Below are 24,737 nucleotides of genomic sequence, written 5' to 3' on the forward strand. Positions count from 1 at the left end.
TTCCTTAGTAACAGTTCTTCTGACATGTAAACACAGCAATGGGGATCTGCCCTCAGCCTAAAGCCAACCTAACTGAGCATTTATCTTGTGTTGTGTGACTAATGAATAACAAAGTTAGAAATTTATTGAAGCCAAGTGCAGTGGAGATGTGATCATCCACCCTGAACACATCACACTGCACTCCAGTAGTGTAATAATGGATGGTAGATGGCTGCCATTACGACCTTCCCTCTGCACTGCAGAGCACAGTGAGCCACATGAAATCAAATTACCACTCAAGTAGCTTCACTCTCCTGACCCCACACGTGCCCTGTTTCCCTCTCTGCTCATCTCCTTTTCTGCTGTGCATCTTTTGTTTGCTCTGCAGATTCCTTTAAACTTGAATGATAAAGGCAAAGACATGGGCACAAATTTTTAAACGATAAAAGCATTTTTGTGCGAAAGTAAAGATGTATTTAGGCCTCTGTGTCCTGGCAAGAACAAACCGGAGATTATATATGTATTATTAGTAGTAGTATTATTATAATAGAAATAGGGTAATTTACTTTTTTTGTCATTTTTGATAATCTTATTCTATATTCACGTCTGTGGTTGTTGGTTTTGTGGTTACTTTTTGCCTCTTGTCGTTATTCGTTTTTCTGTGGTCATCTTGTGTCATAAGTACCTTTGGGCTCTTTTACACCAAAAAAAATAGAAAATAAGAACCAGCTGCGATAACAGGCATCTTAGTGTTGTTTCATGTCAGCATGTCAGCATCTGGGCAAACAAAATAGCACTTGAACACACTCTGCATGTCCAACAGACGGCACAAAAAAGTCAACTCACAAAAAGAGTGGTATCACATACGTTTCACAAGGGGAAAATGGAAGATCACATGCAAGTATATGTGTTTCTGTACAGATGACGAGATAGAAAAAATATCAGCAAAGCAATTTTGGATTATTTGGGTATAGAAAATGGATGAATGGATTGGTAGAGGGATTAATGGTAGTGTAATATATAGCTGTTCTTTCTTAAATCATGATTATCAGTTGATCATCTTCTTTTTCACTCCACGTGACCATATTGTTGTGAAAATTCTTATGTAGAAGAAATGAAGATGACAAATGAGAAGAAATTCTGGGTAGCATTTTATCTGTCTCCTTTTTGTTGTCACTAGCACCTCCAGATTTGTGCACTCAGTCATCTTGCTGAACAACCATTTTCAGGGCTGTCAGTGACACAACCGTGAGCATTTTGAATGTTGAATCAACCGATTTTGTGTTGAAATGGCCAGCCAAAGTAAGCTACTGGTGAGCTAAAGATTTTTGGTTAAAAAGAGAATTGGAAAAAAAGAAAAATGAGGTTCCTGACATATCTGACACTGTATTGTCAGCTAGTGCACAAGGCTTAAAAATACCTAATAGGCCATCATCCCTATGCCCACCTCTTCTGTTCCTTTTCCCATGCTGTCTTTTTGACTTTCTGTGAAAGAAGGGAGCAGATAGTGCAGCAATCCTTTGAGATCTCATGTATTCAAAATATTCATATTGCCTCGACTCTAAAAGTGCTTGGGAGTGCATTCAGCGAGTCCATAAGTCACAGCATTGTCACTGAGGCGATAGTGATGCATGAGGATGCTGGCACTCAGTTCATTCCAAAGCACATACTCTCCGTCAGATAAACCTAACCTTAATTTCTTCCGCTGGCCTAATGTGTTTTTAATGCAGCCTTGTGACTTATGTTGCTGTCAGTCGAGCGGCCTCACAGGGATGCCAGGATGCTAGTGGGCGGCAGGGGAAGACCAGAAAAAAAGTATAACAAGGTGGCAAAGATTTATCGTGGTGGCAGCAGCATAGCATATTTGATCAAATTCATATTGATTGTGAACAGAACAGGGTTGGGTCTCTGGAAGTCAAAAATGTGCTTGCCTAAGTTACAGAATAAAGTACTCTGGTCTCTTCAAATGTGCATTTGACAAAACAATACAGATTAAACAAAAAGGCAATTTATGTTATTGATAATATGTGGAAGCAGGTGAATTTAAAGTTAAATAAACTGTAGATTATAAGTCATGTGTCATAATGTGATCAACAGACACTCCATCTAAAAAAGCAAAGGGAATTTTTAAAGTATGGCTCTGTACTCAAGAGTGCTCCCAAGGAAATGGACAAGAGAGCAATGTACCACTACAATTCCACACAGTCAGCATTTACATCTTAAACTATATATATTTGTCCAATTCGCATGGCAAACGCATTTGTACAAAGAAAGCAATGGTATTTAAAAACACAACAGGATTTGTCCCATGAATGGGCTTTAACCACTTTATTAGGGACAACTATTCAATTGCTTGTTAACACAAACAGCTAATCAGTCAATCGCATGGCCACAACTCAACGCATTTAGGCATGGAATTTAACCTTTTAACGCAAAATTAGCTTTTTAGGCAAGATTAATGTGTTAATGTTTTCCCCCCATGTTTTTGTCTTTTTCTCTTGTGGTCTCTTGCACATATCTGTGTCTGTGCGTGTGTATACCTGACGCTGCCTCCTTCTTGCTTACCTGATTACCAGAGTGTTGACACACTTGCATTAGCCCATTAGTTTCTCCAGTACTTAACCTCTGGCCTCTCATAAACTATCTGCCAGATCGTTATGTAAACCAGTGTGGTAATGTGTTCTTCGGTCTTTAATAATTGTGCATTCTGAGCGTTTGTCCCTTCTGTGCTCTGGACATTTGGATTAACTGTACAACTGTGCTACAGGATCAACTTTTTCTCTGCTCACCTAGCACTTTCTTCAGTTCGACTCTGGCTCGCCTCATTTCTCACGGACTCCTCTCCACTTTTGTCAGTTTTCCTCTCCTCTGTTGCATCACCTTCTGCCAGAGTATTCACTAAACCAGCCCTGTACTACCATTTGGGTCTGTTTATTGCATGTGGGTCCAAATTCATCCTCACAACAATCTGAAAGATGGGTTCACCATGAAATGAAGAAACAACAGAATACAAGACAGACTATTAAGGGGATTCCATCCATCAGGGAGGCCAGAAATATAACTTACTGAATATGTGAGTAGACCTATTTGTTTACAATTCAGCCATGACAATTTAATAAGCTTGGGAGCTTGATTGGGCCTCTCTTTATAGTGGCCTAATATGAATAAATGCATTTTTAATTTGACTTTTTATCATTTATTAAATACAATATGAGTAATGTAACATGCAAAAATCTAAAACGTATGCACTGTAAATGTTAAGCACTTTATTTTCTTAGTGTGGACAGAATTCCATGTTGTGTTAATTTTGAAAGGTTTATTTTTGTAGTGTTTGGGTTGTATAAATCTGGTTATTCTGGTGTTTCTATTGTTTGGTCAGATCTGTTTACATTAGTTAGAACACAAACCCTCTTTAGCTCAGTGGAACAAAACTAATAAACATAAGTATTTGTTAATGCTGGAGATATAAGGTGAAGACAGTACTTAATATCAAAATGCTGTAAGTACTCCACAACAATGTAATCATATAAATTCTAACAATTAAATTCTCAAAGGGTATCTAACTACTGCCTCTAAATTCAAAGTTGCTGGCTTCAAGTGATTGTAAGATAAGATGAAAGATACACCTCTAACTAAATAGGCAATGAGCCAGTAAGCAGTTATATATCAAGGTCAAAAGCAGCCAGTTATAAGACACTCTCTCATATCGTTCAGTTTTTGTCTGCATAAATTATCTTTGCTTTGCATTTCTGCAAGGTTGTTAATCTAGTGTCATAGTGCATTAGATTTTTCTGTCTTAAATCCTCAGAAAAGGGCAAAAAATAACCTTTAGAAACCATTGACTGCTTCTATAATTCATTTCACCACTATTGCAATGCAAGCCCTACTGTTGTCATCCTGAAAAAGAGTTGTTCCACATTCATTCTTGGCCAGAGGTTTTGCTACAAGGCCTTGAATATGCATTTCCCTGCTCCACACACACACATCAAAATGTTCAAAAGAAGACCTTCTTTTAAAAAATCACCATGTTTAATTTTTTTTTCTTTCTTTCTGTAGTTTTGTCCCCTGGGCTCAATGACTACCCATATCCTTGGCTAATCACAAGAAAAGAAACAGGAGAGCATCGTGCTCAGGGTTGAGTTTTTAAAATGTGCATTATTCTTCTGAACATAAGCTGCAGCCCACGTGGCACCAAGCTTTCTCCCTCCTGCAGGGGGGAATCATAAGTAGATAAAAACACCACATAGGGTAATGACATGCATGACTACTGGCTGGATGCACATGCCGTATATCAGTGCTGAGGGTGAGAACATGTCCCGAACGGAGTGGGTATAAACAGAGAGGCCGAGGCCACAGCGGTTTATGGGCATATATATTGGTGTAGAAACCAGGGTTTGTTCCGGATGGGAGGTCTTCTGTTGGTTAATTTTGTTTCTCCGGCCTTGTGCTTGCCAATAAATTGGTCCTGTGTCTGCTTGCCTGGCCAGGCTGCCACAAAAAGGTCACACATACGCATACGAGAATAGACCTACAGCACTGCATACTGTATGAGGTGATGCTTTTTGTTTTTTCATAAACCATGGGTTCATCATAACACAGCAGCAAAAAGAACTTCAAAAAGTCAATATTATATTAATGATAATATTCAATAACGGGATGCTGTGGAGGTCAGACTGGTCCTGATAGTAATAATGCACATCATTTTTTTTGCATACCTTTCTCATAAATTTATAAGCTAACAGCCAAAATCCAAAAAGGTAAGGTATTCCTGGATGTGTCGGTTTGTGTGTGTGCACATGTGAGAGTGTGCTTATATATTATGATGACGATACAAAACGTAGCAAGCCAACTATGTGTGTTCCAATTTTGTTCCCCTCATTGGGATAGTTTCTTTCATAACAGATGACTAGGTGTGAACCAATACTCCCTATGGGGGGGGGGGGATTCCAGTCCTCATGAAATATATCTTAATTCCAAAGATCCTGGTAATGGTTAAGGCTGAGGTATAAATTAAGATAAACTTAAAGCTAGGATTAGCCATGAACTAGTTAACGTTAGCATAAGGCAGGGATGCCTAAAGTTGGTCCTTGAGGGCCGCTGTCCTGCAGGATTTAGATGTCCCCTGCTTCAACACATCTGATTCAGATGAAATGGATCTCTTCAAAAGATTAAGTTCTGCACAAGCTTGCTAATGATCCATTATTTGTGTTCTTCCCCTATGTTATTCTGTAAATCATGTGAAGAAACTGCATGGTGAGGAATTGAGATGATCAACCAGGAAGATGGGGATCCATAAGACACAGAAAAAAAGAATGTGACAGGTGTAATTCTCACTGGGCAACCCAGTACACACTAATCTTGTAACTGTAACAAGAAGGATGAATTTCACTCACTAATTCATATGACAGCTGTTGGTATTTCTTTGTATCTGTTGAAAAGTTGTACAGATGCTCCCGAGGCAACACTAGAGGGAAACAAGTGTTAACTGGAACTTTTGGAGTCCTAACTGAAGGATTGTTATTGATTCCATCACACGCAAGAGTCAGATGAGAGTCAGCTAATGGGCTGATTGAACTTAATTGAATTTATCTTTGTTACATTTTGAGGTTAACTCTTTATTTGCAGCTTCCCATTCTGATGAAAAATGGTCCATAGGCTCACTGAAGGCTAAACATTAAGTTAAAGCCTAAGATAGCAATGTTTTTACCTTAGTTCCTAATGCCCTTTACCAAGGCTCTTACATGACTCCTTCATCACTTCATTAATACGTCATTGTGACTGTTTGTCTATACGTGTTACGTATACGAGTGTTTCTTTGACATTCATCTGTATTTGTGGTTTATTTTCCATTGTTTCCCCTCCTAGTTATGGGCATGCCAAGAAATGGCATGACCATATTGCAATTGTTTCTCCCCACTAACTAACTACAAAAAAAGTAAATACCCCCTGCGGAGCTTAACAACTTTGCTTAATAAAGTAAAGTCACGCTCTCAAAGTGAGGCGGAATAAAACAAAGGCACACTCTTAATAAAACAGAGGCTCTATGAAACTTTAACTTTAACTTAACGCTCTCCTTTAACGGAGGCGACTACGACAGGTAACAACGAAAAATCACTCCTAAAAATGGAGGAAAAACAAAGCTATGAAACTTACCGTTCAATAAATAGACTAAGGCTATGGACGTAGAATAAATTACAAAAACAAGATGCTACAGGAGAGTCGCTCACTGCAGGCTCGTGGGATCATGGAACGAAGACAAGACAAGTGGGTGGTAATGATGCTCACAATGAGACAACATACTGGCACAAGACAAGGGAAACGCAGACTATTTGAACACACGAGGGGGGACCAAGGGGAACAGGTGAAAACACTTGGAATCAGGGAAGACAATCAGACACTTGACACGGGAGGAAGGGCAAGTAACCTGAAACGAGAGGAGAAGATTAGTGCTTTTTCAAAATAAAACAGGAAATGACAAGACAAGACATGGAACGGAAAATAAACCGTGACAATATTGCGATGGTGCAAAACGGCCCGAAATTATTATTATTCCGCACGCTTTTTCGTCCGTTAATGCGGCTTGAACCGCAATGTGAAGCCACACATGGCATACATCAATACGTGCGTCTCCACGATGCCTCGATGGGCATTACTTTTATTGTTCAAAAGTGTTACCGTGGTTACCTAGGTGCCCAAAACCGGAAAAAAAGGTTGAAAATTTGCGCGCTTATCGCTCGGCTATAACCCGGGACGCGTTGTACTAAAACATAGTTTAGTCTCATTATGCTGGCTATTACGGTTTCTGAGAAATTTAACGTTAAAATTTGCCCAAACGTTGACATGAGGCTTGTTACCATGGCAACACAAATCCTATGCATTCCTAAGGGGGAGCCTCAGAGTCAATGCAATATAACCAGAGCCACCTCAGACATAACCAGAACCAACTTAGACAGAACCTGCAGATGCTAACATCATGCTAAAATGCTAACATACTAGCATCATTAGCATTTTGCAGGGAAGCCTAAAATGCTAATGTTACATCACGTCGACATGCTCTATTAGCTGATGCTATGAGGTTATTATGCCAATTTTTGGAGGACTTTTGCTCAGCCGCACTATAACGTAGAGACGTCGTTCAAATGTTCAAACACACGGGACGCTTTGGACTACAACATATTATCGTCTCGTTATGCTGGCTACTACGGTTTTTGAGATATGACACTTTAAATTGGTCATAATTTTAATGCTAATGATTGACATGCTGATTTTGGAGAGGCTTTGCTTGGCCAAACTTTATCGTACAGACATCGTTCAAACTTTTAAAGGCTCTGGAAGGTTTGAACTACAACATCCTAAAGTTTCATTGGGGTGGCATTTACAATTTTTGAGAATTTTCAACGTTAATTCTATCGTAACTTTAATGCTAATGAACACACATGCTGAATTCGGAAGCCTTTTGCTCGGCCATAGTTTATCATACACACATCGTACAAACATTTAAAGACTCTGGATGATTTGGACCACAACATATTGTAACCTCATAAGTAAAGCAGCAAGGGGGCAGAAATGGGCAGTAGGGCATGCCCATATCAAAATTTCCAGAAAATTTCTAGTGTTCCTTTGCTATTACACCTAAGAATCCTCATCTCTCTGAGCTGATGTAGTTCTCCAGGGCTAAGCAGTGGACAAATAACTGTACAATTCCATCTGATTAGTGATAAATATAACCTATTGCACAGCTACATTTGCGGGGAACAACGCTGATAGTGGCGTCTTTGCATTGTTATGGTTTGTTTTTTCTGTCCTTTTCCTCTCCTGGTCTCATCGCTGAAGCGAGGAGCATTACTGTGAACAACAGGCACACAGTTTTATCTCCAGGCCATTCGGATTTTCCCTTTTTTTTACTCCGAAATCTCATTTCATCTGTGTTGAATGGTGCTATCTTTAGCTGCAGGCTATGCCTTTCTTGCAGGGTGGCTCTGCAGAGGTTACATGTTTGTTGAATAACAATCATGTGTTACTTTGATTGGATGGTTCATTACAGCTTGGGACTGCTGTCCCTGACTGTCCATCATCAGAATCCTTAATGAAAAAACTATTATATTAGTACAGCATGTTCAATCTGCTGCAGTAGTATTAATTTAAGAATTACTTTGTATTGATTCTTTTTTTCTGATTGATTTATCTCTCATATTTGCCAAAAGCAAGTAAAACAAAATGTTGTGATTATCTACATGGCTGAGTCTGTTGGATTAAGGCAGGGGTTTTCAAAGTTTGGGACTGTAAGCCCCTTCTCAGGTGATATTTGGAAAGCAAACACCATACTCATACATTTTTACTTAGTTTAATGATTACGTTGTGCAATTCTTTATCCAAAGTGACCTAAACTCATATCCCAGGTAGGCAGGTGGTGTAAGGGGGTCTTGCCTAAGGACCCCTACTTGAGGTAGTACCTGTCATGTGGTGGGGGGGGTCAGGATTCAAAGTCACATACATGAAAAGCGGCAATCTTACCACTACACAAAGATGAATCAATCTAATCGAGCACAGAAGATTTGATTAAGGATAAAACATCCTTCCACAGTTTAGCTGAACTGGAGCCTAACATGCTTCATATTGCACATGCTTAAACAAAAAAGTAAACAAACATTACTTCAATTCAAAGTATTTGGTTGGTTACAATTTATTTGACCAGTCGGTGGTTCTACATCCAACAAACTTGGCAAAACTACATCTTACAAATGGATGTGCAATAAAATGAAAGATTAGATTATCTCGGTTAACATTTCAAACAATGGACAGCTCTGGGGAGAGCATGATGTAGATTTGACATTTATGTTAGTTGTATTTGAGGGATATTATTGTTCTTCATATTGAGTCACACTGATCTGATGTTTTGGTGTGTCACTGCTTGTCATCTCTTTAGTGGTATTAAATGATGTGACTGAATAACATAATAAAATGAATTGGTATATCCATTTTCACGTTTTCTTTCTTAATTCTTCTGTTGAAAATCTGCATGAAATGAAGGTTTATTAAACATTTCCAGCAGAGGCTGGACCTTGAATTGTTTCCAGGGTTTGTGGTGGAACTGTTGCAATCAGCACAGGCTGGTGGAAATGTGGAAGGGTTTGAAGGGTTTCTTTCTGGCTCCACAGAAACACGTGGAATGACCATGACCTTGTTGTGTTAAAGTTATATGTATCTGAAAAAGAGAGTATCATTTTTCAATTCAACAGTTGTACCTATCGGGGCATTACACAAAATATGGTCCTCGATGAAGTTTGACAAATGTGTGGGATAATTCTTTCATCAATTTCTTATATTGTTGTTTGAGGCTTCAAAAGATAGCCACACATATAAGGATGCATGGAACAAAATACTTTTTCTTCACTACTTTACTTACTTTATTACAAACAGAAGGAATAGAAATGTTGATATTTAGCTCATATAACTAGGTAAACATAAGCTATCTCCTGATCTGGTATAATGATGATCCTGAGTCTATGTGGAATCAAAATTTTATGCAAATAATCTGTGCTACAACAGTATTAACATATTAGTTTTTAATAATGTTAGAAAATGGAAAAAAATGTTATTATCTCACCCCAAACAATGTGGAATAAAAATTTATGGCAACAACATCAATCTAGAAGCCACAATAAAATATGGATGTGAGAAACAGTCATCCTTCTGGTGTTTGCTTGCCATAAAATAGTTTTGGCAGCACATATTCTGGACTGGCCAATGAATTTCATGCACACTAATACACCGTTGTTTGAAATTAAATATGTACAGTGCTTCATAATTCTGTCTGACTCTTCCCTCACTGCTTCTTTCTTCAGCTCAATTTTGCACACAACACTTTATCTCTCTCCCCTCCTCTGTCTCCTTCCAGGTTTCAGTTTCCAAAGGCAAATGCACTGAAGCAGATAATTATACACATCCGCACCCCACTTCCATACTGGCAAACAACAGCCCACTCCTTCTTGTGTGCACAGCGAAGCTGCATTGATAAAAGAGAAGACAAAATCACATATTCAGCATGCAATGATAAATGAGGACACATATCTGGCAAACAAGCTGTTGAAGTGACATTGCTGGAGGCAGTTCACCCCATCGCCAAAATAGATCTGTGTTTTTCTGTGTCTCCCCATTAACCCAAAATTTAAGAATTTGGGCTAGTCTACTGCTTAAGACACAATTAAAACGCAGAGCACTACAAAGGTGATGAGTGAGGTTGTTGCTTTCTGGGGATGGGCAGGAAATGACATCATCGCCTCTGACCTCGTTAACTTTGGTGTTCATGAGTTCATGTACAATATCATGTTTGAATATGCTTAAATGTCAGGGAGGGGAATGGAAAAAAAGTAACATAAGTTTTCAGAGTTCTTCTCAGACAAAGTGTGATAAAGTCAAACTTGTCTCTACTTTTTCTTGGCAAAAAAATATGACAATCTTCTCATTTCACAGCATTTCTCTGAATTTATGCACTGCCATTTCAGTCCTCTCACTTGTGACAAATAAATCTTTGTGGGATATTTAAGCAACTCTAATTTTTTGTCAAGAAAAGAAAACTTCCAAATTTATTTGGTCCCCCAACTGTGTTTGTGGAGTGTAGTGTAATCCAAGTTATTATGCAAGGTCACTCCAAAAGACCACATATGTGTGTGTGTGTGTGTGTGTGTGTGTGTGTGTGGGAGTGTGCGTGTGTGTGTGTGTGTGTGTAGCAGAGATGTTTTCCAAAAAAATCTGCTTAAAAAATCTACTACTGTATCAGCTTACAATTCTTCAAACAACGCGCGTATCATGATGCTAGGATTATCAGTCACGATCATCGTGACCGAACCTTTTAATATCATCAGTTGGTGGAATGTTTCTAGAATATTTACCTTTCTAAAAAGTCAAGTATGACTCCTCTGACATATTTTTGTCTTGTCGTCATGACTTTCATGGACGGTATCTCCCTACACTTCACTCTTATTGATTTGTAAATGGATATCATTCTAACTTTAGCATGTTTTCAATGACTGAAATGAAAGTAAGAAATAAACAGATTAATTTTGCTTCATGCAGTGAAAATATGCAAACGAATGTGAGCACGTGATATTTTGGTGACTCCTCTCACCCTGAACAGTGTGTTTGTATGTTTCCAAAATAAATGTGACATATACTGCTACAGGTGCTGACATGCATGTGCATGCCTGTACATGTCAAATTAATTTTGTAAGTCTTACAGCCTTGCACAGATGAGTCACAGGTGTGTGCAGAGCCAGTGGACGTGTCCTCTCATGATAACAAATGAACAGGACAAGAATCAAGGAAATCGTTTGCTAAATGTATGAACATCCACTTATGTTGTCCTGTGGTTTCACTGTTCTTTCACAGTTTGGACCAAGGTCCCACTGGTCAAGGGAAATAAAGATACTGACCATTTTATCCAGTGTAGCAGTTTGGCCCATGTGTTTTAAGGAATAAGTCATGTACACATTTATTTCTACACAGCATGTTACAATTTATTTCTCAATCACTATTCTCCACAGTTCTTATTATCATGTATTGAATATGCACCCTGTACTTTTCATACAGAGCTTTCTCTTTACAATCACACACTGATGAGCGTAGTGGTAATGCCTTGCTCAAGCTTGCTTTAATTGAGAACCTACACCAGCACAACAATGGTAAGATTATGCAGCTGCATCACTTATTTAATTGATGCTTGTTTATAATAATTTGAATCATGTAAGGCTGTCTTAATTTGACAACTCTGCTGTCCTCTTGTCAGTCCTTGCTTATTCCATTCACATCTCTGGTGGGAGGGACTAGGATATGAGGAGGGGAATGCAGCCCTCCCACCTAATTTCTTACCATCATACATACATATACATATATAAATACCACCATGATGCCTCAGTGATAATGTGGGTCTCATCTCTGAGCTGTATTTTTATAGTAGAAAGGCAGACACGCGACAAGATTGTTAAAGCTTTGAGTCAACAATTAAAAAAATATCAAAGACAGTTTAAAAAGGATGTTTCTTATTTAAAGAAATAAATGAAATAATAACAAACAACAGAGGGCACCCACCCTGACTGAATATCTGTTTCCTGTTCATTTTTTGGAAGTCAGTTCCCTCAGCCAGTGTCTGAAAGTCCACAAGTAGATGGTGGCAATGCAGCACATTCATGCTCTGGTTTTGGAACTGGGTCTTCAACAATCAATGTGGGTGCAATGTAAAGTTGTTCTTATACAGTTTTAGCTGTGTAATTTGATATGAAAGGTGTGTGTTTGGGTGTATCTCAGTCACCGTGTACTCACTTGTGAACATGTTTTCTTCCAAAGGTAAAGAGTGACACAGATCTGCACCCTGTTCAAGGAAGCTGCATAACCATCTGTGCAAGGTGACTTCCAGAAGGTGAGTGAAAGGTGAGCGTCACAGATATCATCAACAGATACTATCTCAGAATTTCCTACTATCCTGCAGCCACTGAATAACACTATGCATGTGTGGACAAATAGATTTCTGGGCTGGTTTAGAGGTCTTTGGGTCATCATGCTTTCATCCCTACAATCCTGCTGGAGGACAGCAGAAGAGGAAATGATTATGAACTACATGTACAGTATGGGACGAGGAGGCAGGAAAACAGTGGCAAAAGGAGATGATTCTGTTGACAACGCAATTATCAATGCAAGCAATTATTCCAACTAATAATAAGCATATGGAATGGAAGGGTTCTCCTTTATTTCTCAGAAAAGCAGGAAAGACAACATATATTTGGTGTTTTAAAGTAAGACCTAATGTATTTACTCTCATAAAAGATTCTGTCAGGCCTCTTAAAATGACCGAGGGTGGGGTGGAAACAAAAAAAATTAGACTAGCCCCCAGTTTAAGCCAGGCAGAGAGGGAGGAAAGCAGAAGAAGAAGAAAAAAGCATAATTGTCATTACAATGTGCACATCAAAATCAGTTCAGTTAAATAAAAGTTTAATTTTAGTCATGTTGTACTGGATATGGCATTTGTCAAAATGGCCATTTGATTCTGTTAACTTCAGCAGATTCAGATCAGTCTGGTTAGCTGGAGTATTATAGAAGTATTTCTACTTGGCTAAATTCCGACAATATCGCAATTTGATAAAGTGAAGGATGTGTGAAGTCAGAGTTTGTCAAGCTAATAGTTTATTTACAGTTCTGGCAGGCTCTCTCCACAATCTACTACAAAAGTTTTTCAACTCAATGGATTTCAAACAAAATTGTGCAGGAAAGGACTGTGGAATTTGGAGGCCCGGTATCCTAAGCCATGGAAGTGAATAAATAACTCCTCAGTAAGGAAATACAATAAGTGTTTTGAAAAAAGACGAATAGAGTAATTCAACTTATCGCTTCTTAGATCTTTTTGAGTTTTTTCTGATCTGCAAGGAACAATGTGTGATGCTCAGCAAGAAAAGGGAAGTAAATTGAAGCTTTATTTCCTAATGTAGTTAGACTGCAGTCAAAGACAAAACAGATGAATAACAGAGCACCTCCCACAACGGATGAATGAGCTCTGGGAAGGGTAGTTAAAGACAGTGCTGAATGCCTTGAAGTTGACAAATATACAAAGAAAAATGTTTCCAGATGCAGTGAGAGTTTACCATTTTCCGTATAATGTTTTCACTGCCAATATTGCCCCCTTCATGACTACATGTATATGACACACATACACACACACATTTTCCCAGATTGTCACAGTGTGCTTGCCTGTGCAATCTGGAGAATATTTGCAAACATTTGAGCAACAATTTCAGAAGGTGACAATGTGTCACAGATGTGCACAGTGTATGAGCTGTTAGCTCTTCAGAAGACATTTCCTGATATTACACTTTATTAATATAGCACTGCAATGAAAATCTATAGCATAAACATCTATTTAAAAATATAAAAGATCTACAGAATTAGGAGTTAAAGTAGGTGTAAAGCAATATAAAAAAATTGCAAAGGAACAAGTATGCAAACATAGACAGTAGTTAAAATGTTTTCATAACATTCTGCTCAAGATTTTGTGAACAGGTTTAGAATTACAAATTCATGACACATTGGGACTGAGTATATAAGGCACGCAAAAGCCAACCAAACCTCCAACACTCCAACATTATAAATAAACTAAATACGATGCATTTGCTTTGAACTGGGAGCTATCTAGCTGCCCTCAACATGGAAATGCATCTTCCCTGGATGCGAGAACATGGGCTGTCTACTTGCATTGTAAAAGAACAATGGGAACAATAAATGCTGGATTAATTTTGTGAAGAATGAAACTAAAATGTGGCACCATCTCAGATTTGGCAACACACCAGCAGTGCCAGTCCGGCATTACAGATGTTCACAAGAAGAACACATCTACTCAGAACAAAGGTTTGGGAATTACTACAATCAGTGGATACTGTGTGGATTCATTTTGTGCACAGCTGCAGGGTTGGAGATCTTAGGATCACATCCAGCATCTGCAACATTTTTCATGTAGTAATTTCACAAACTCTGACTAGAGAGAGCTGCTGGCTTTAACAGAAATGCTGATACACTCCTGCAACCCCTGAACTGACTGTTCCGTTCCCTGCTGGCATGCTTGCACTGCACAGATATATGCCTCCTAAATTTTCAACAGCATGGACATACCTGATATAACATTTAAGTTTCACAAAACAGCATTGTTGATTAATCAAATTAACCCCGCCTTTTTTGTCCCATTTGTTTCATTTGAACTGATTTGAGATGTGTCCATCAGGATGTTGTGCAGATGCCCCCAGCATCTGAGAGCAAAGAACACCCATTTTCTTACGATTTTAAGACCCGGTTTTATCAACTGGATGATTGTTTTAAACATTCATGTTTGGCAAGGTGGTTAATAACACATCTTTTTAAAGAATATGAATATGACAAATGGAATATGACACATACAGAATGTTGATTCAGTCTGCTTTACATAAAAGAGATAAACACAAATGTTCTTCTTGTTTAAATTTGTGAGGACTTTGCTTAAAAACACCAACACCAAAGTTTAAAGATGCATAAGTAAAAAACACGTTTCTATTTTTAAATGCAATTCTTACTCAGCAGATTACATTGTACATTTCAGACTCATACATACTGTATTTCATTTGTCCTAATTGCAAAACCTTTTCCTTAACTTAACCTTTCAGCTTGTGCTACTTTGTCTGAATGAGATGTCTTGCTAGTCCTGCCACACAGCAGGTTCCTTGTTCAAATCTTGGCTGGTGCCTTTCTGTGTGGAATTTGCACCTTCTCTTTGGGTACTCTGGCTTCCTCCCAAAGGATTCTAAATTGACCCTGGAGTGAGTGTGAGTGTGCATGGTTGTTTGTGTCATATAGTCTGTGAGATGGTGGTCTCTCTGCCACTGTTTGGTGGAAGGAGCATATTATGCTGTGGAGAATGCAAAATGTCTGTAGTTATGAACAAAACTTATCCTATTTAGTGCTGCAAAAATGTATTAAAAAAAAACTCATTGCTATTTTGCTCAGTGGTGGGTGATCAGACTGCCGTGAGACAGTAAGAGAGAGTGGCATTGAACGCCACATGTGCTTTAGTGAGTGGGAGAGAGTGTTTGTCCAAGGTGACAAGGAGAAAAGTTGACAGATAATTAGTGCATTAAGTTACGATGAGAAAACTTCAAGTACCTTCTATAAAGGTGTTTTTTTATCTGAAGTCAAAATGGAACTGCTTATACTTTATTATTCCACTTCCTGTGGGATGTCTGTATGATCTTATGCAAGCTATCTTCCTCTTTTGTTAAGATATTAAGCATTTTAATGTCTGTTTTTGTTTGTTATCGATGGAGGTGATGGTATCTCTCTGCTGCTCCCAGTTATATAAGCATATAGCTTATTTATTATTTAGTTCTCATCAAAGTGAATAGTAATTAGCCATGACCCTGTTTGATGCTGCATCTGGGGCCTGTTAAATTAATGCCGTGGCATACGTGTGGGATCAAAATGAACACAGATCAAACCTGTTAATTTATTTATACCAGGCTCATCAGCAGTGCACTGCCATAAAACTTTTTTGGGGGTATTTTACACAAGTGTAATGAGTAAAAAAAGATTTGATGGTGATGAAAAGAAGAGAAAACCACTGAGATATTATCATTATTACCATCAGTACAGGAATACAAGATGTAATTTCACACAAAACTCTTTCACAACAATGCCTTGAGGTCTATCTGATTACTGTTAAAATGAGGCTGACATGATCCTTTTGATAGCTATTTAGAGAATGACATAAATGTGCAAATAGCTTCAAATTATGTTTCAGAACACATTAGCTGCTACTTTCATTTGCTACAAACTACAAAAGTCTAACAGCATGTTGAAAGTTTTGCTGAAGCAACATTAAATGCAGTTCCTTGTGTTTGATGTGATATTTCCAAGAATGATACTAGATAATCTTGTGGGGGTTTTTTTCTTTTCTTTTTTCATTGCTTGAAGCATCTATATGTCATAGTTTAATTATTTGCCATAAAACAAGGACATGGGGGTAGTGAAGGTTATGAAAAAGGCAATCAAGTATGCCAAATGAATATACTCCAGCAACTATGCTCTAGGGGATAATGCATATTTATTCAAAATTATTCATGTCTATGAGCCACAGAGATTCGCATGACTTACAGAGTGGAAGGCGACAAACAAAATTTATGCATTTTAATGCTTCATTGTGATTCCAAAATCTTAGAATTCAAGTATAAGCTGCCTTATGCTATCTAAATATTGGCACAGCTATTTCAGCTGCAAGGAATTTGCTGAGAGACAAAACTTTCAAGGGACTAACAAAAATGAGAAATCATGCACTGGCTGAATACAATAATATGATCTGAAGTTAGTTGCAAAATCAGAAAAGCAATCAGGTCAGGGCTGGATTGTTTTTGTTATCAATAATCTCTGATTAAGTTTCCAAGCATTTCATAAACGGACATGTTAAAATGTGTGTCAATTTCAGTTCTGATTTCCCCTTTTCTCCCAAGCCTGTCACCTGGAAATGACTTTGATATTCAGCAAATCCCCTGAACACTTACATCCAGTTACATCTATGTGCAGAGTAAACTGCAAACTTTAAGGGATCTTTCTGTGACTAAGAGATCAACTAAGAGATCAATTTGAGCTGAGGACTGTATGGCTGGGAAAAAAAGAAGTAGGCTTCACTTGCTTTCATTATTCCCAAAGTACTTCAAATTTTGACTATGCTGTAAGTGGTGCCATTTTAGGAAATGTTGACCCAAACTTTAAACAAGGAAAAGGAGTTATTGCTGTGCTGAAATATTTTTTTCTCAAACATTGTAAAGGAGAGATGAAAAAAAACAATTTTTTAAAGGAAATTGAAGGAGTAACATAAACAACATAAATCTACATCGAACTAGAACACAGGCCCTAATAAACTAATAATCTCCACTGGCATTCACTCACATTTCAAACTATTTTTGGACTTAGTGGATGCTCTTTTACAGTGACTGAGAGCATAATATGTCAATGAACACATAGATATTGTACCAAAATCTGATCTCCTGCAGTGTCCAACCTCCTTTAGCAGTGTCCAACCATTTATAACCAATTATAAAAATAAATTGTAAATTAGAAATTATAAAAATTATAAAACTTTCAAAAATATTCAGTCATGTACTTACAGGTAACAGGTTTTATCACTCGCTAATCTGATGGTAAATGCTTAATTCCTATAATTTGTTAAAATGTATCTTCCAACTGTCTTCCAGTAGACAGATGTGCCAAGCACGTCTTCAATCAAAACAACTATATTGGTAGTTTATTCATATTCTTAGATTTGACCCACAATAATGTCCTATAAATACCACCCCTACAAGCAGAAGGAGGGAAACACAACTGATATGAGTTTTTCCACATCAGAGTAGATGTAATTCTAAAGAGTTTCCAAGCCATATAATCCTAATAAGTAGGCAGGAGGGGGCATTTTGGATGGTGTGATAACATGCAGCTCTTTCAAACATCCATGCTTTCACATGTGACATGTTTCCATGTGACCACTTGTTTTTCCCTTCTGAGCAACATTCAGTCAATAACACTTCTTTACTTACTATACTATGGATTTAGGCATTAACATAACCTGATTAGGTTGATTTTTTTGATTATTATTATTAACTTGATTAGGTTTTAGATTTGGTTAGATCGAAAAGACATTCTTTTTAGAATGTGATCATTACCTTCATTCGTATCATTTCATATGAAGTGGCTCTCACAACCACAAGAGGCTGCATATATATATATATATATATATATATATAAAAATTATGTGATATATATAATTTTTTTAGGGTTTTAAGGATACCTCTTTAAAGAAAAAACTATCCAAATCAATTTGTTTCCCCCACTAAAAAAAAAAAAAAAAAGAAAAAAATTTAATTTTACTAAAAGTCCTTTTTACAACAGATTGTGGTCCTAAACCTTTAGGATGGTTCAGTGTCATCCTTTGTTGTCGTTATAGGCTACAGGCTTGTACCTTGGACCATTATTTAAATGTAACACGAGCACAGCGGCAACACCATTGCTACAATTCCCTGGTTTTGGTGGGTGGAGAAGCGTATTAAACATTTTAAAAATTAAATCAGTTCATTTGTGTAAAAAGAGTATGAGACTTTACTTTATGAATTAACACTTTTTACTCGATTGTCACTGTGTGATTATCTGGTATTTGCCAGAGAATCATCATTGTTAGTCGGGCTATTCACTTTATAGTGGTAGGTGTTGTCCCCCTCCTTCCAGATGTTCTCCTCTTTGACTCAAGTGTCTGTCAGATTAATCTCATAATGTACACTTTTAAAGTCTTAACTTCACTGTATGTAGTGTGAAGACAAAATCGTCTTGACATTCTGTTGATCCTCACGATAAGAGAAAGAACAAGCGCAAGAATCTCCACAGGGAGGTCAAAGATCAGGCTCAGCAGCATTAGCCATGAGCAAGTACGAAGCTTGCTGTTAAGGGCTGAAGAGGACTGGATCCAAAAGCGAACAGGAGACAGAAGGTGGAGGTCAAAAGGATTTATTCAGGGAGGGGGAAATAAGGATTTCAGGAGGCGAGGAGACCGAACCAGGGTCCGAGTGAGGTGGAAGGAGGCTCCGTGTCCAGGTGACTAGATGAGTAGTTCCCGTGTTCCGATGATCTAGTGTAGGATCTCGTGAAGACAGGCTCGGATACGGGCTGCGGGCTGGCTCGGTGGCAGGCTGGGCTGGGTACAGATCTCTGGCTGGGCATATACAACTGGCATGCGTGTTTGTCCGACGTGAGACAATAATCCGACACCGCGGGCCAGGAGAGAGCAGGCTTTAACTGGTGCCAGACTGGTAACAGGACACAGGTGGGAATGGTGAGAGCGCTCCTCCCAGCTGTAAAGCCCAGCCTGAAAAACAACACAAGACAACCAGCCAGCACCCAGGTACAAACATAACTTAAGGAAGGCAACAAAGGTAAAAATCACTACACTTGCTCAAGGGCACCACTGTAAGAATGATGCTGATCCTCATGGAAGACTGGACCAGACCAAGTCCTTACATCTTGTTTGTCTCTGATACAATTGTATTTTACTTACTCTGTTTTCACATGCTAATATCACAATTATCTGAAGGTAAATCTTTAATGTTTGCATTTTGTAGAAATTCTATGAGGCACCAACTCATTGAAAAGCTGAGGATGCGGTCCATCATAAAAGTATGTTTATTCTTATTTCATATTCTAATGTGTTTCTGCATTTATTTTAATTATTCTAAAAAAATATAAATGACTGCTCACTCATAAGTATAAAAATAAATTAAGCCACAAAAGATGGAGCAGCCACCACATTGGTAAACTGCCCCACCATGCCTCACTGCCACACTGTATAAGCCAGCTCTTGTCATGCTTTTCATACTAATGACAAAGAATTAGTCCTGAGAAACAGTGAGACACTTTTATATGTGTCAAACACAGCATTCTCTATTTAATGCAGACTCATTTGTTATGCACACAGGGCTTATGACTGGATGGATGGGTCTGGTCATGAATGTTGACTCAGCATCATCAGCGAGAATTTAATTGGGAAGCACTTTACATCAAGTGGCAGCCCTGTTGTGAAAGTCTTTGTTATGTTTTATCAGCGGGGTGGCATCATGTTTCTTGAGTGAAAATCCCCCCACCCCCCCACCCCCCCCCCCCCCACTGTGATCCTGATAGACATGACGAAGTCTTCAGGCCATTTTGAAACTTCAGGCAGGAAAATGAATCTTAAAAAATACTTAATTAGTTGCTCAGTTCACATAGAGCTGGAACTCATCTAAATCATAAATTGTACAATATGTTTGGGGGCATTATAAAATTATATCCAGATTATTTAAATTTTGTAAATGGTTTCTTTTAGTGTTACAATCTCTGCTGAAAAAGAACCAGAAGGCTATATTTACTTGCTGTATTGTGGAGTATGTAGTCAATGATAGAGTGTTTTTCTGTAAATGAGTGACCAGTCTGTTGTCAGTCGTTTGACAAAGTCAGACCAAAGCTGTCACAGTTTATGTTTTGATTATTGTTATGTTTCAGGTCATGTTTTTTCCCCTGTCACGTTAGGTTTACTCATGTCACCTGTTTCTGTTCCACAGCTGCACATCATCACCAATCACCTCCCCACAGCATTTAGTTTCCAGGTTCAGTCCCAGTCATTGCAGAATCCTCACTTTCCCACGCTCACACAACGAATGTTAAGTCTGGTTATAGCGCATAGGCTTGCTTTTTATTAATCATAGTTTATTATTTAGTCACACTCTTGTTTTATTTTTATGGTCAAGTATTTTTGATAATCCGGCTCAGCCGCGCTTTCTGTTTTTGCCCGTTGTGCGTTTTTTGCCTTTGGAATAAACCTTTTTGATTTGAATAGTCTGCATCTGGGTCCTACCTTCCAGCACCGTTCCTGACAAAAGCAAGGAGCTTTGTGAAGGTAAATGGAACTCAGGAGGTTCCTGGAGGAGTCAGCACACAGTAGATAATGTAATTCCGTTGCGTATTGGCTGATGATTAGTTATTGTTTACATGAATTTGTACATTCAATGTGTTACCGTATGTATGCTGCGATATGGGTAAATAACTACCATCACAGACGGTCCACCTTATGCAGGGAAAGCTCCTTCTCCAATGAGCAAAAGCAGACACCATAGAATGACATTCATGAGCTGCAGTCCCCCCCAATAGCTTTAAGAAATATGAAAAGAATCCTGTATACTGCAAACTTCAATGAAACCTCTGACATCACAGATCATCAAAAGAGGGACGTTTTTATACAAAGTTTTCAATGACATGAATACATTTAGTTAAACTGTATTATTCAATATATTGGATCAACAGTGTGAAGAATAATATATTCTTTTCATAGGACAACAACCTTTTCCTAAGACTGTCCATATAGTTTGGGTTAGAACCAGTGACCTGCATGAAAGAGGACATTATGTGATTTGTATTTCAAGTTAATGAAGATTGGCCATGTTCATTCTCTCAATGTAGTAATAGTCCATTAGTCATCTGATCAGACATGTGCATAAAAATATAACTAGAAGAAATTAAAAAATCTTTCAATCTGCCCATTTTTAGGTTTCCTATCAACTGTTTCTAATCTGGAATTAAAAAATTAGCATTTTAAGAAATTGCATATAATGATGTAGCTGTTTTTAGTGTGAGTTCATCACCATGAGGGGGCCATGTTATAAAGTCATGTGATTAAAAACTTATATGTGCAGCTCAAAGTCAACATATAGCATTGATGGTGTTCAAGACCTTGTGAATGACATTGCAGAAGACTTTAAAAAGTTCCACATCTGATCCATATGAGGTCACAGCACAGCTTTGAACAGCAAGCTGACTGGTGACTAACCTGATTCCATTTGTCAGCTTTCCTATAATCTCCACATCACTTCTAAATAGAGAAAATTATGTTGAAACTGAATAAATCTGCTGTGGTGGAGTGGAAGTCATGATATGAATTTACTGCCTGCATTGTTATTGGTATCAGATGTGACTAATGACATACATTTTTCTGTTGTATCTTTTAATTTGTTGGAATGATTAATTTTCATATTTTAAGGAAATGCAGTGGTTGTTTTACTATTAATGCAAAATATCTAGGCATACATAGGAATTATACTGCTAGTTTTTCTATATTAGAATACGGTTAGAATGAAAGTGCTTTGTTAAGTACCTGGACTGCATCATTTTTACATAATTGGTTTTCTTCTTTGTGACATTTGTGGAACTGTTTTTGCCTGCCATAGGGCAAAAGTTTATCTCAGTCTGCAGCTCTTTCCAACATTCTGGCAACCAAAGTAATTCCGTAGATCTCAGGATGCTGCATCAACATAGTTCATTAAAAAAAATAATAAAATAAAAACGAAAAATGGGCTATAAATTTACATTTAGTCATTATGTCAACAAACTGAAGGTTTTAACCAGTTTACCTATTAATTCATGCAAGAACAAGGCCACTGTGAGTGCTTATAATAATCCTTAGTCCCTATAAATAAACTATGAGTCTGTGTGGGGTATTGTAAAAGAGCAAATTTTGTTTAGTTTAAGAGAAGGGTTCCTTGTTTTCAGTGATAAAAATTGTACTGCTCCAGTCAAACTGTGTTTTCCAATCACTTGGCCTGTGGCACAAACCTTGCACACATGCAGTGTATGGAGTTGAACTACTTGATTAACACTATAATTAAGTATTTAAACTGATGTACTGAGATAAGACAATATAAAATGTGCTGAGTCAATAATGTGAAGCTATAATATGTAAATATTAAATGTATAAATCAATATTTATTTCCTTTTTAATGTTGCAGAAGCTGTGATTTGATGCTTATGTATCATGTTATTCACATGTGGGAAAGATGACTAGAAAACCTTTGCTTTTAATCTAAAGACTTTTTCTCTTAATGCACAAGTACGCACTGAGACAAATGGTTTAGATGCTGCCTTTATTCACAACTTAATTCAACTTAACGTCAGGATGGGAGAAGTGCAAAATAAAAGTCATAATCAAGATGGCTTTGCTAAAAAAAAAAAAAAATTAATACCTAAAGTCATGCAACTAACAAAGACGGGTTCGTATGCAGTCTTTTTAGCTTTTGGCCCTAGGTGATTACACTAACTATAGGCTGTAAACTGACAGTGGGTGAAAGTTAGCTTGAGCCAGAGTGAGGCAGACAACAACAGTTTCGACACAAGCAGGGATACAAAATAGCTATACGGCACTGTAGTAATAATTTTTAACTCTTTGTTTTACTCTACCACAAAGCAGTTATTTGCTTCTAATGACCTCAAATCTAATCAAATTAAAAGATCCAATATAAGAAATGGTATTCAACTCAGATAGTTCAACATAATTGAAATTGCCCCCCAGTGGCAGCAACAAGCTACAACAGGCAGACATTTTGGCGATGCACCAGTGGACACATTACCATGACAGGAACCTTACCTTATCAGATATTGAAATGTAACACTGCATATACTAAGAAATGCTGTATGAGTGTATGAACAAGTGAATGTGGCTTGTAGTGCACAGTAAAAGTAACATTTTGAGTGCTCAACAAGACCAGAAAGTGCTGTATAAATGCAATTAATTTACCACTTTGCAAGTGCACATGACTGCAGCAGCTCATAGTTATGTCGTTTCTATTCTCTGTGTTTGCTTTTTTTTCCCACAGCCATTGCTATAATACATTTAAAGCTGCAAGTTTTGCTCTATGTTGCACCTATTAATTGGGATTCAACGGAATTTTATTTCTTCATTAGAATGTTTTAAGGTGTGTGTTGAATGGTGAATGAATGCACCACTTGAGATGCTACTCCTAATTTTTATTGTATAAACTTTTACAATATCAAAAAAGACTTCTGATTCAGATTTACTTATTTTATGTTGTCATCGACCAGGAGCCAGTCCTCTGCAAGACAGCAGCTGTTCTATCAATCACCACATGTACACTATACTAAATATACATAACCTTATTTACCTAACCCTTATATTCGATATTGGAGAGAAAAGCTGGTTACAGAAGCATACAATATGAATGTACTTGAAATTCTGTTTTATATTAGTGAGGTAATTCTCTCTTGAAGGAGAGACTACCATAGTGGTCTATTTTTTATTTTTTATTTATTTTTTATTGGTCTGTCTGTTACTGCCTCTGATTGATCCATTTTATACAAATATAGTTTAAATCAAGAGCAAACAAAGAAAAAGGATGGTTGATTTATGTGGATAATGAAGACTTAATCCATATCATGTGTCTTGTCACTCATTCCCAAGACACCTATTAATCAGATACATTTAGGCAGTCTATAGAATGACCAAAGGTCATAGCTTTCCTTCACCAAGCTGAAATACAGAAACCCCCTCTTTAAAAACTTCATTTGAACTGGGAGATTGCAGATTGTCCCTTGTGATGTGAATGTCTGTCAGAGACTGAGTACAAATCAAACAGAAGGCAGATAACACCCTTTCAGATTGTGTTTGTTATCATCTTTTATTAGCGTCTAGACCTTACACTGTATCAGGATGGAGAACAATAACTTCACCAAGTATGAAAAGAGCACAAAGAAATTCTTATTATCTTATGGCAGTTTTACTAATGCTTTCAAGCACTCCTTCAATATTCTAGGCTATGTGACAGCATTGTGTTGTTATTTTGGAAGTCACACCAATGTGTTCTATTTCCAGAGAAGGTGGTAGTTTTTTTGTT

The sequence above is a fragment of the Leuresthes tenuis genome, unplaced genomic scaffold, assembly GCF_036924035.1.
Source record: "Leuresthes tenuis unplaced genomic scaffold, fLeuTen1.0.hap1 SCAF_7, whole genome shotgun sequence".
NCBI lineage: Eukaryota > Metazoa > Chordata > Actinopteri > Atheriniformes > Atherinopsidae > Leuresthes > Leuresthes tenuis.